Source organism: Stegodyphus dumicola, chromosome 3 (assembly GCF_044657685.1).
Source record: "Stegodyphus dumicola isolate Sdum_Otavi_A_Nest chromosome 3, ASM4465768v1".
Lineage (NCBI taxonomy): Eukaryota > Metazoa > Arthropoda > Arachnida > Araneae > Eresidae > Stegodyphus > Stegodyphus dumicola.
The window spans coordinates 255219065-255230282 of record NC_140770.1 but is presented as its reverse complement, the minus strand read 5'-3'; the positions used below and the strand labels follow the sequence as shown (position 1 = coordinate 255230282).

General features: G+C 36.1%; 1 non-coding gene across 1 annotated transcript; it reads left to right on the top strand.

Annotated features, from left to right (window-relative positions):
- Nucleotides 1-10478: 10478 nt before the first annotated feature.
- On the top strand, nucleotides 10479-10550 carry TRNAK-CUU (transfer RNA lysine (anticodon CUU)). Its single transcript has one exon. It is a non-coding gene; the product is annotated as a tRNA-Lys (tRNA).
- The last annotated feature ends 668 nt before the right edge of the window (nucleotides 10551-11218 follow it).

The following is an 11218-nucleotide window of genomic DNA, read 5'->3' as shown; positions in this document are numbered from 1 at the left end:
AGAGGGGGCTATTACATGGCATGCAGAAATAACCATTAAAAAAATCACAAAAAAAAAAAAAAAAAAAATTTGAAAGTTTTTAGATTTTAAATTACGTCCAAAGAGGCGTTTTTTTAATATTTTGTGTGTTACCTTTATTTATTAAATATCATGTTCTTTGCACTTAAACCATAAAATTCAGTTCAATTGCAATGTCGCAAAATAATTTTAAAATGAGCCTATCTTTAGAATTTCCGACACACAGTTCCGCGCGCTGGAGATAAAAAGGTCTCCCCCCCCCGTAGAGTGTTGCCATTGCTCCCTTTCAAATCGTTAAGTTTGTTAACCGAAAATTCGTTAAGTTTGTTAACCGAAAATTCGTTAAAATTTTACAAAATATGAAATCGATAATAAAACAAATTCCAAATTTCAAATTTGGTCTTCCACATGCCCATATTCGTAGGAGGATTATGTCATTCAAAATTCGATGGCTCTATCACCGTCATTTTATCCCAATGCGAGAAACACACATACATTTATGCAGATTTTTCATTATTTAATTTTTTTCAAATATAATACAGGGCGATAATATTGGGTGGCAACAGTTTGAAAAGTGAAGCGGACATTTATAGTGAATCGACGCAAAATCGTAAAACGAAAACAATAGTGCCTCAAGGAAAAAGCCCCTTTTGGGCTAAAAGCAAGCTGTTATTTTCGGTGTGAAATAAACGTACATTTTATACTTAAAAATTAACAGTGTTCGTATTCGTACCGATAAAGGATTGATATTGGGAATTCAGGTAAATGTTTAAATAGTTTAGGCTACTTTATTCTCCAGAATCTTTCAAACATCCAAGGAGGTCTAACCTCCATGCAGACATTCAACAAAGACCTTAATGATAGTGTCCAAGATACCATAGATAGGTCACGTACAAAACAGTTGAAATTCCACAAAGCGCATAGCTGTTCACGTGACTTTTACTTGCAGGGGCACTTAGCCTTGATTTATGCAAAGAAGTTTACAGGTGAGCTGAGAATTGCTTGAAAGAAAGGATCTGTCTTTTGTCATCATCAAATTGAATTTTGGAGGAATAGCATTGACTAGATCCAGTGGCGTAGCTAGGGTTTTCGGCGCCCGGGAAAAACTAACGATTTTGCGCCCCCTTCTTTGTGCCAAGAACGGAAAACATTTCATTCTAAAATTTCGTAACATCAATTTGGCGCCCCCTGAATGCTGCGCCCGGGGACAGATGTCCCCCCTCGCCCCACCTTGGCTACGCCACCATGGAGGTAGGAGGTAGGAACCTTTCTTACCTTCATGTGCGCCACTGACTAGATCAATCATAAACCTGGGGGCTGGTCTTAACAACACAGCCAGGACAAAGCTGAAATTCAGGTTTACATCTAGAAAGGGCGCCAAATTAGCTGCGAACATTTACAAATTCATTTGAAAAAGTAAAGTATAATTGTCTGCTTTCAACTTTGGAGCACGTTAAGAAGTGCCAAGCAATTTGTTTTATAAGCAATCCAGTTTAATTGAGGAAAGAATAAATAATATTAATCTATTCTCAAAAGTGCTGAGATTTCACAGCACTATATAGCAAGTGCCGTTCAGTGTGACCAAGTTTGTTCACGGCTATTTCGATAGCATTAATCGATTGATAACGTTAAAAGATGAGAAAAAATATCCTTCAAAATAGCAATTTAACTTTTTTAATACAATTATAACTAGAAAAATATAAATATATGTTCACAGCATTTACATTAGGAAAGTGCAGAAGCTTTATTAAGAACTATTCATAATGTTTCTGGAAATTATTTAACCGATTCTGAAATTTTAATCTTATCGGAGATTAAAATTAAAATCTTATCGGAGAGCATCACTCATTGGAAGAGAACGTGCCAACTGAAAATTTAAAATTGGGCAAAAAAGCCCCCTTAGTTTGGTACAAATGCTTTCACAGATTAAAAAAAAAAAAAAAAAAAAAAAAAAAAAATTTGGCCCTGAAGAACCCTTGAAGATTTGCCCCTGAAGAACAGGGACTTGTGTCTGATAGTCCTCAAAATCAATAGTTATTCAAAATCCACGTTAAACTAAGGCACTTTTTTCGGGAAGCTTACTTTAAATAGCTGCTAAAATTGAAATCAAATTGTTTGGCGACATTTCTTCGTCACACGACAATTTTTATAATCTTTGGAACTTATTTGAAGATTTTACTTCAGTCTAAAAATGTATTGCATGATATTTCGATGATATTAACCGTTTTGTTGATTACAATTATAAGGTATTTCTCCCGCTTTCTTAGCATGCCTTAGCGGTCTAACGGTCAGCATGCTCGGCGCGTATTCGAGAGGTCCGAGGTTCGAGTCCCGGCGAGGGCATTGCTCATTTTCCATGTCTCCTTCTAAATAACTAATGTCTCTACAATGTGATTACGGTTTTTTGAGTTATGAGAGATACATATATACGTACGTACGTACAGACGCCACCAATAAATCTTTTCTGAATTCATTTTAAATCAGTGTTATAAGTCGTTTGGGGAAAAACCAGTTCTTTATTTTGTCCTTACGTACAGCTATCACGCAAAAACATCGTTAAACTACATTCGGTAGTGGTCAAAATGGATATTTTCATTGAAATATGAAATTTCAATGAAATTTTCGTGATTACAATACTGCGTTTACATCGCACAAGGAAGTAAACAATCGCATGAATACATCAAGCGTAAGCCATCACATTAATTAATGTTGAACTTTCGGGCAAGTAGAATTTGTGATTTTGTTTCTGAATGCTAGCTTACATTTGTAAAATTATTAATGATAATACAAAAATAAACCATATATCTAATAAATCATTTTTTTTTTCCAAAATTTCTGTCCATATTCTTAGTCTGAATGTCCGTTCTCTCTAACTTATATATGTGCAATTGTGTTACGATTGCGCTGCTACTGTATGTTGTAGACAAGAATGCAAAGGGATCGATGAAGGAAGCCGTTCTTTTAAAAGGGTGTATTGAGAATACGGCAAAGTACACTAGGGCTATCTGCCTAATGGTAGGAATGCCTTCGTGGAGGACTTTCTAAGAGAAACTGGTTCGTATACACGTTACACATGGGGAAAACCACGAAAACACCCATGCAACCAGCCCGTTCGCGGGATTCGAACCTCGGACCGAACTACCAGTGTTCAGCGATTTTACCGCTCGGCCGCTGGTGGCCTCCTTTTAAAAGGGACCGATGCAAGAAAAAGCATAATCCCTGAGCTAGATAAAGACAGACCACAGCATCATCGATGGCGAACCATTTCAGCAATATTTTTTCATTATTGTTATCTTGGCATTTTAAAACTCTTTCCTCGTATTCAGTTTTTATTCTATAAACAACAACTGCAAAGTATGGATTTTTCAAAAAGGTACCGACCTACGTTTCTTTTCACTTGAAGCAAAGAATTAAATTCACGCTCCTATACACAATGTCTGGACAATTAAAAAGAAAATACAATAAAAAAATGTATAAACCTTAAAGCTTTCAGAATGATTTTGTATTAACTCCAATTTTTTTCTCTATTTACACACACACATACACGTTTCGAGAGCATTTGGGCTAATGCCCCTTTGGGCTAAAAATATTTAAAAACAACATATCTTTAGAAATTCCAATAGACAGTCCCGTGGGCCGGAGATAAATTTTTTTTTTTTTTCGGTACAGTGTTGCCATTCCTCGCTTTGAAATCGTTGAGTTTGTGAAAAATTCGTTCAGGTTTTACAAAATTGGAAATATACAATAAATTATTTTAATACAGCATACCTTTAGAATGTTATATAGACAGTTTCGCACGCTGCAAATATTTTTTTTTTTTTTTTTCCGTACTGTATTGTTATTCCTTGGTTTAAAATCCTTGAGTTTATAAGGTATTTCTCCCGTTTTCTTAGCATGCCTTCGTGGTGTAGTGGTCTGCACGCTCGGCGCGTATTCGAGAGTATTCGCGTATTCATTTTTCATCTTTCCTGTTTCCAAAAAATCCGAATGTCTTTACAGTGGCAACCGAATTAAAAAGGTGGTTAATGATGATTCTTCACCACGAGGATTTGGCGATTGGACCCCAGTCGCTCTTTAAAAGGGGAAGTATATAAGGTATTTCTCCCGCCTTTTAGCTTGCCTTCGTAGCGTAGTGGTCAGCACGCTCGTCGGGAATTCGAGAGGTCCGTAGTTCGCGTTCCGGCGAGGACATTGCTCATTTTCATCTCTCCTGCTTCGAAATAATCCAATGTTTCTACAAGTTTATAATCAAAAATTCGGGAAATTTTTCAAAATATGAAATAGACAATAAAACAAATTCCAATTTCGGGTTCGAAGTGCTCATATTCGGGTGGAGGACTATGTTATTCAGAATTTGATGGCTCTAGATACAGTTGTTATTAGCCAGTGGAAGAAAAATACAATTCGTGCAGATTTTTCATCGTTTAATTTCTTGAAATTAATTCACGTTGATAATAGTTGATGGCAACAATTTGAAAAGTGATATAATGACGGGTAAAAAAATACTTTCAGACGTGGAGTAGATAACAAGACAAAATTTTATTCCTTGATAAGTAATTCAGAGGACACAAATTTTGGTTTGCATATCACTATGGATGCGACAAGCATCCCACTATTTCTCTTAGTATATCACCTTTTTTAGACAATGGACGAAGAGCGATGCTACAGCTCATCGTAGTACAGCAAGAAAAAGGCAAGAATGTTAGTTCGCATTTCAGAAACAGGTATTTATAAAACTGATTTCTTTGTTTAAATTTTGAACTATGATTGGATATCGTTCAAATTCTACTGTGATTGGTATCGTTCAGTTTGAACGGTGATTGATATCGTTCAAATACCTTATTAATTCTGCAATGCTATGACATAAAGCGGAATAGTTTTCAGATGACGCAGTTTATATTCATATTTTTAAGACAGGAAGGGGAAATACCCAAATTAAAAGGACTATTTCTAAATTAAAATTTGTAGTTTTCTTTCATATGTTCTGTTTCATATATTCTCTATAAATACATCTTGCGGAATTGTGACTTCCTCTCGCTGCGCTAAGATGTGCTGTGCATCGCTGTTCTCTGTGTCGTCCAGTGTCTAAAAAATATGGTGTGATACGAAAACCTGTGGGGAGGAATATTGCAGCCATTGTGATGTATGTGTAAGTTGATTTTGTGATCTTCCTTGATAACTACAAGTTATCAAGGAAGAAAATTGTATCTTGTTATTTACGCCATGTCTGAAAATGTTTTCTTCGTTATGTCTTTATGTGAATCTACGCAGCTCTAAGGCATCCAAGACCCTTCGATTTTATCCCTCTGGTATTTTCAGTGAAATCTGCTATGCAGCTAGGCGAAAGTAAGGCTGTCACATATATGCTATATGTGAATATCTTTTTATCTTAAAACTTCCACAAATTTTGTATATGAAGTGTGAAAATACTTGAACTATACGTCGTTAAAAACTATATGAATCACTGGCGAAACCGTAAGGCATCGTTCAGACGGTGGTATAAATTTCCTAGAGGCATAGTCATAAGGCATAAAATGCGGAAGTCCCGTTCACATCTGCAGAATAGGGTCTAAGCCGTAGCCAGTTATAGAATCTAAATTTGCGCATGCGTGGATTGTGCCTACAGCTTTCCCTCTCTATTTTCCTATTCAATTAGATTCGCACGTTTGCTCGGAGTGGTCGACTCCCTAAACCAGGTTTTGTGACGCTCTGAACGTTTGGTTTTGAACGGAGCCTCAGACGGTGGTATAAATGTCACAACTGGTTTAAGTCGAGCTTCGTTCCACACCTTAGATCTCCTAATTGCTATGTCAGATATTGCTACGTCAGATATAAGTCACGTGCCCTTTTGGCGACCCTTTACGAGCTAGAAACATCGCGCGATATGCCAGCAATAATTATTTGGATCGGATCGGCCGAACTTCGTTACTAGGTAAGCAGACCTTGCTACGTCACAAAACCAACCTGGTTTAGGGATTTTGGCATAAAGTTCGAAATTTTTAACTCTCTGCGGACTTGATATAAGAGTCGACCAATTCGAGGGAACGCACGATACCTTTTGAGCGGGGAAACAGAGCGGGAAAGCTGTAGACACAATCCATGCATGCGCAAATTGAGATTCTCTAAAGCTTCGTATAAACGGGGGTTTTAAAATCATAAGTGGTCTAAGCCGATTTTTCGTTGTTAGGCAATCAGACTTTGCTATGTTAGTAAAACTGGCTTCAGGATTTTTCCTAAATGTTCTACCTTTTAACTTTATACCACTTGGTATAACAGCCGACCAATCACAGCGAACCAAACATCGGTCGACGGTTTTTCCTGAGTCAGCTACACGTTTACGCATGTGTAACTTTCCCTTCCCTGATTGGTTATGCCTTTAATCCTGCTAAACAGGTGTGAATGGTTTAATGCCTTAAACCTCAAAGCTTTATCATGGCAAAACCGTTGTCTGAACGAAGCTTAATTGGCTACGTCTTAGACCCTGCCTTGCAGGTGGGAACGAAAATCCCGCATTTTATGCCATATGACATCTATGCCACCGTCTGAACGGAGTCTTAAGCCCCGTTCAGACGAGGGCATAAAGGGCATAAGTGGTTAAAGCCGAGCTCCGATGCCAAGGCAACCAGTCTGTGCAACGTTACAAAATCTGGTTTAGGGCTCGTGGCATAGGGTTCAAAGTTTTCAACTTTACGCCGAGTTTGGGATAAGCGTCAACCAATCAGAGCGAAGCTAAAACGAAGCGGCGTTCTGCACAGTGCAGTAGAGTTGTAGACACATCCACGCAGGCCCGAATTTAGCTTCTCTCATTGGCCACGGCTTACACCCCGTTCTCGCAAGTGTGAATGGAATTCCCGTATTTTATGCCCGTATTTTACGTATTTTACGCCTCTATGCCCTTTACGCCACCGTCTGAACACAGCCTTAACGTAGCAAGGACTTTGAGTACCCGTTCTTTAAGTTCTTATTTCGAATCAACTTTTCCAACTTACTTGGAACTTCATTATATTGATGAAGGGGGAGGGACTTGAGAAGGCACTGTAACGTTTTCTTAAAAAGGAGATAACGGTAAATTTTAGGTCTGGCATATGGCACCATACTATTGTTTCTCATAGGATTGCGCAGAGCGCTAGACCATAACTAGTGATAAACATAACTATTCCATTACCATATTTTCAAATGGGGTTTATTTTTGTATAACACTAGCCCATAAACACCGTCGAGGCTCTAAAATGTCACATACAGCCATTTCGTTCAAATGCATCACGAATCTCTAATCTGCTTACCATTAGATTATGACCTGTAATTTTCTTTAATGGCGATATCCTTAATTCGTTTGTCATTGCATTGTTCATTACTTTCGACCTGCCTTGTCTGGTCACTAACAGTCATTTCGGGTCGTTTGTATGTTTATTATATCCGTCTCTTTTTCCACTTCGACTTCCCCCTTCTTGATGTAATTGTGCATAATGTTTGTTTCTTGGAACTTTTTTTCATCATGAAATGGTTAGACGACGTTTCGGCTTTCCCTAAATATTCTTACATGCAATTAAAGGGTCAGAACTTGTGCATAAACGATTAAACAAAGAGTTGTAGTAGTTTCGTAAATTACTTGAGCGTGTGCGTGGAAAGAAATTCGAAAGCCTAGGGCAAAGCCTCATACAGAGACTGCTATCTCTAATTGTTTTCAACATAGCAAATATACCACTAATGCGAATTAAGTAAATTATTTCATGAAATACCCTGATAATTTATTATTTTTATTTATTAGCCCAAAGGGGTAATTTCCCCAGAAGAGCTATTAATTTCGTTTTGGCATATTGCGTCGTCCACTGTAAAACAGCATTTCACTTTCAAATTGTTGCTACCAAATATTACAGCCCTGTGTTATATTTAAAGAAATTAAATAATTACAAATATGCATAAATGTATGTATGTTTCTCGCATTGTGATAAAATAACGATACCTAGAGGCATCGAAATTTGAATAACGTAATCTTCTACCGAATATAGGTATCTGGAAACACTACTTTGGAATTTGTTTTATTATCGAATTCATATTTTGTAACACTTTAACGAATTTTTGATTAACAAACTCAACGATTTCAAAGCCGGGAAGGGCAACACTGTACGGGACGGGACATTTTTATCTCCAGTGCGCGAGACTCTGTATCTGAAATTCTAAAGATATGCTCATTTTAAATTATTTTGTGACTTCGCAGTTGAACTGAATTTTATGGTTTAAGTGCAAAGAACATGATATTTAATAAATAAAAGTAACACACAAAACGTTAAAAAAACGCCTCTTTGGACGTAATTTAAAATCTGAAACATTTCAGATTGTTTTTTTAATTCTTATTTCTCTTTTCTGTTTGTGTGTTGAGATCCAATTGAGGCAGCGATCTAAATATTTTCATTTAGAAAACACAAGGAGCAAAGGATGACGAAATAAAGCAACTTGAAAAATGCTGTTTCGGAAGTAGGGCTTGATGGGTCAGCTTTCGGACGATCGCCCGGGGTATGGTTTTGGACGATTCAGCAGTCTATTTGAGAACTGAAAGAGCGAAAGAAGAGAAGGAGAGGGTAGTAAGGAAAAGAGAGAACGAGTCAGGTCTGAGTCTTGAATAGAAACGTGCAGCGAATGAAAGATTAACATTAAGGTCATGATCGTTTGGTTTTTTGGAGACAGAAATACTACCAGGTGGAAACGAGATTCGAGCTTGAATGTCAATGCTCTGAATTGTGCACACACACACACATACACAAATGGAAAAAAAAAAAAAAAACTCTTATGTTTTGCACTCATATATTAGTTTCTACCATTTTTATATCGCCTAATGAACCTGAAGGCAGCATTTGGATTTGGCTCATTTAAACAAAATAATAAAACAATGAAGGCGAGTTTGTGAAAAGTAATAGTACAACCTTGAATCTAAACAGGAAGCATTTTAAAAACAATAAATAAATGCTAAATAATGGCGTTTTACATGCGTACCTCCATTCTCTGGATTGCTGATATTTACTTCATTATTCATTCTGAAGTCTTGTTTTGCCCAAATTTGGAATTTGTTTTATTATCGATTTCATATTTTCTAAAACATTAACGAATTTTTGATTAACAAACTCAACGATTTGAAAGTGAGCAATAGCAATACTCTTCTACGGGAAAAAAAAAAAAAAAAAAAAAAAAAAAAAACTTTTTTATCTCCAGTGCGCGGAACTGTGTATAGGAAATTCTAAAGATATGCTCATTTTAAATTTATTTTCGAATATTGCTGTTGAATTGAATTTATGGTTTAAGTGCAAAGAACATTTAGTAAGTAAAGGTAACACACAAAAGGTTAAAAAGTCCTTTTGGGCGTAATGTGAAATCGGAAAACTTTCAGATTTTTATTTATTTATTTATTTATTAGGTAGGAAAGTAGCCGAGCATAAATGCTGCAAGCGGTCTCAAATGTCTATCTTCATTGAGCATTTCGGTAATTAGATGTTCTGAATTGATTAAGACTGCTACATTGGTTTTTCTGAAGAAGTTTTCTGAAAGATTTCAGATTTTATATTACGCTGAAAGGTTTTTTTTTTTTTTTTTTTTAACGTTTTGTGTGTTACATTTATTTCTTAAAAATCACGTTCTTCGCACTTAAACCAGAAAATTCAATTCAAAAGCAACATCACAAAATACTTAAAAACAGCATATCGCTAGAATTTCCGACAGAAAATCTCGCGCGCTGAAGTTAAAAATGTTTTTCTCTGTACCGTGTTTGTTGTCATTGCTCGCTTTGAAATTGTTGAGTTTGTTTTTCAAAAATTCGTTAAAGTTTTACAAAATATGAACTAGATAATAAAACAAATTTGAAATTCGTGCGTCCACGTGCCCATTTTTGAGTGGAGGCTTACGTTGTTCAAAATTGGATGGCTCTAGAAAAAACGTCGTTTTTCACAATACGAGAAACATACATACATGCAGATTTTTTAATTATTTAATTTCTTGAAATATGATACAGGGCGCTTATTTTTGGTGGCTATAATTTTAAAAGTGAAACGGATATTTATAGTGAAACAACGCAAAATGCTGTTTCGCAACTAATAGCCCTTCTAATCTGCCGCCCCTTTGGACTAATAATGACATTTTTTATAGTGTGGAAAAATATACTGAACGATATCTAAAGAGTGGGTTCAACGATAAAGGAGTGAATGACTTTTCTTATAATATAACTTTTGTTAAATGCTTGAATTTCATACTTTTTAAGCCCTCAAAAGTCCTGCCATTCCATGCAAATGCATGTCCACAATACCGATAGATCCGGCTTTTTTTACTGATCTCTTTACTATATGATTAAAGTTTTAGAGTATCTCTACTTTACTATTTCTGTTATACGTGGGCAACTTGCGGAATTTTTATGCGTTAGATAACAAAGCAGTGCCTTATCTAATAAGAACTACGTCAAGGAATCTTTTCCCGAGTCCTACGTGGTCTAGTGGCTAGGATATCTGGCTCTTACCCAGGAGGCCCGGGTTCAATTCCCGGCGTGGGAAGGATTGTTGCTTTTTCGATTTATTAACTGTTTAAAGTAATTAAGTATTATAACAAACAGAAATATATAATAGTTTTAATGAGTCCGGATAGTGTCATATTACGAGTCTGGATACTAATCAGTAATAAATTATTGGAAATTGTGGTGGAGTTGTATTTACTTAGACCGAAGATATAACATTTTTAGTCTAAAGGGGCTATTCTCCCCGAAGGACTATTAATTGCGAAGGCAGTTGCTAATTTCGTTTTGGCATTTTGCGTCAAAAACTTGAAAAGGCTGTATCACCTTTCAAATCGTTGCCACCATATATTATCGAACTTTCTTATATTTAAAGAAATTAAATAATGAACAATATGCATAAATGTATGTATTTTTATCGCATTGTGATAAAGCGACGGTACCTAGAGCCATCAAAATTTGAATAGCGTAATCTTGAACGTAGTAGAATATGGGCATAATTAATAACGTAGAATATGAAATGTGGAAGCGCTAATTTTAATTTGAAATTTTTTTTATTATCGATTTCAGATTTTGTAACACTTCAACGAATTTATAATTAAAAACTAAACGATTTCAAAGCGAGCAATGGCAACACTGTACGGGAAAAAAAAAAAAAAAAAAAAATCATTTTTATCTCCAGCGCGCGAATCTGTATCGGACCGTAAGCTT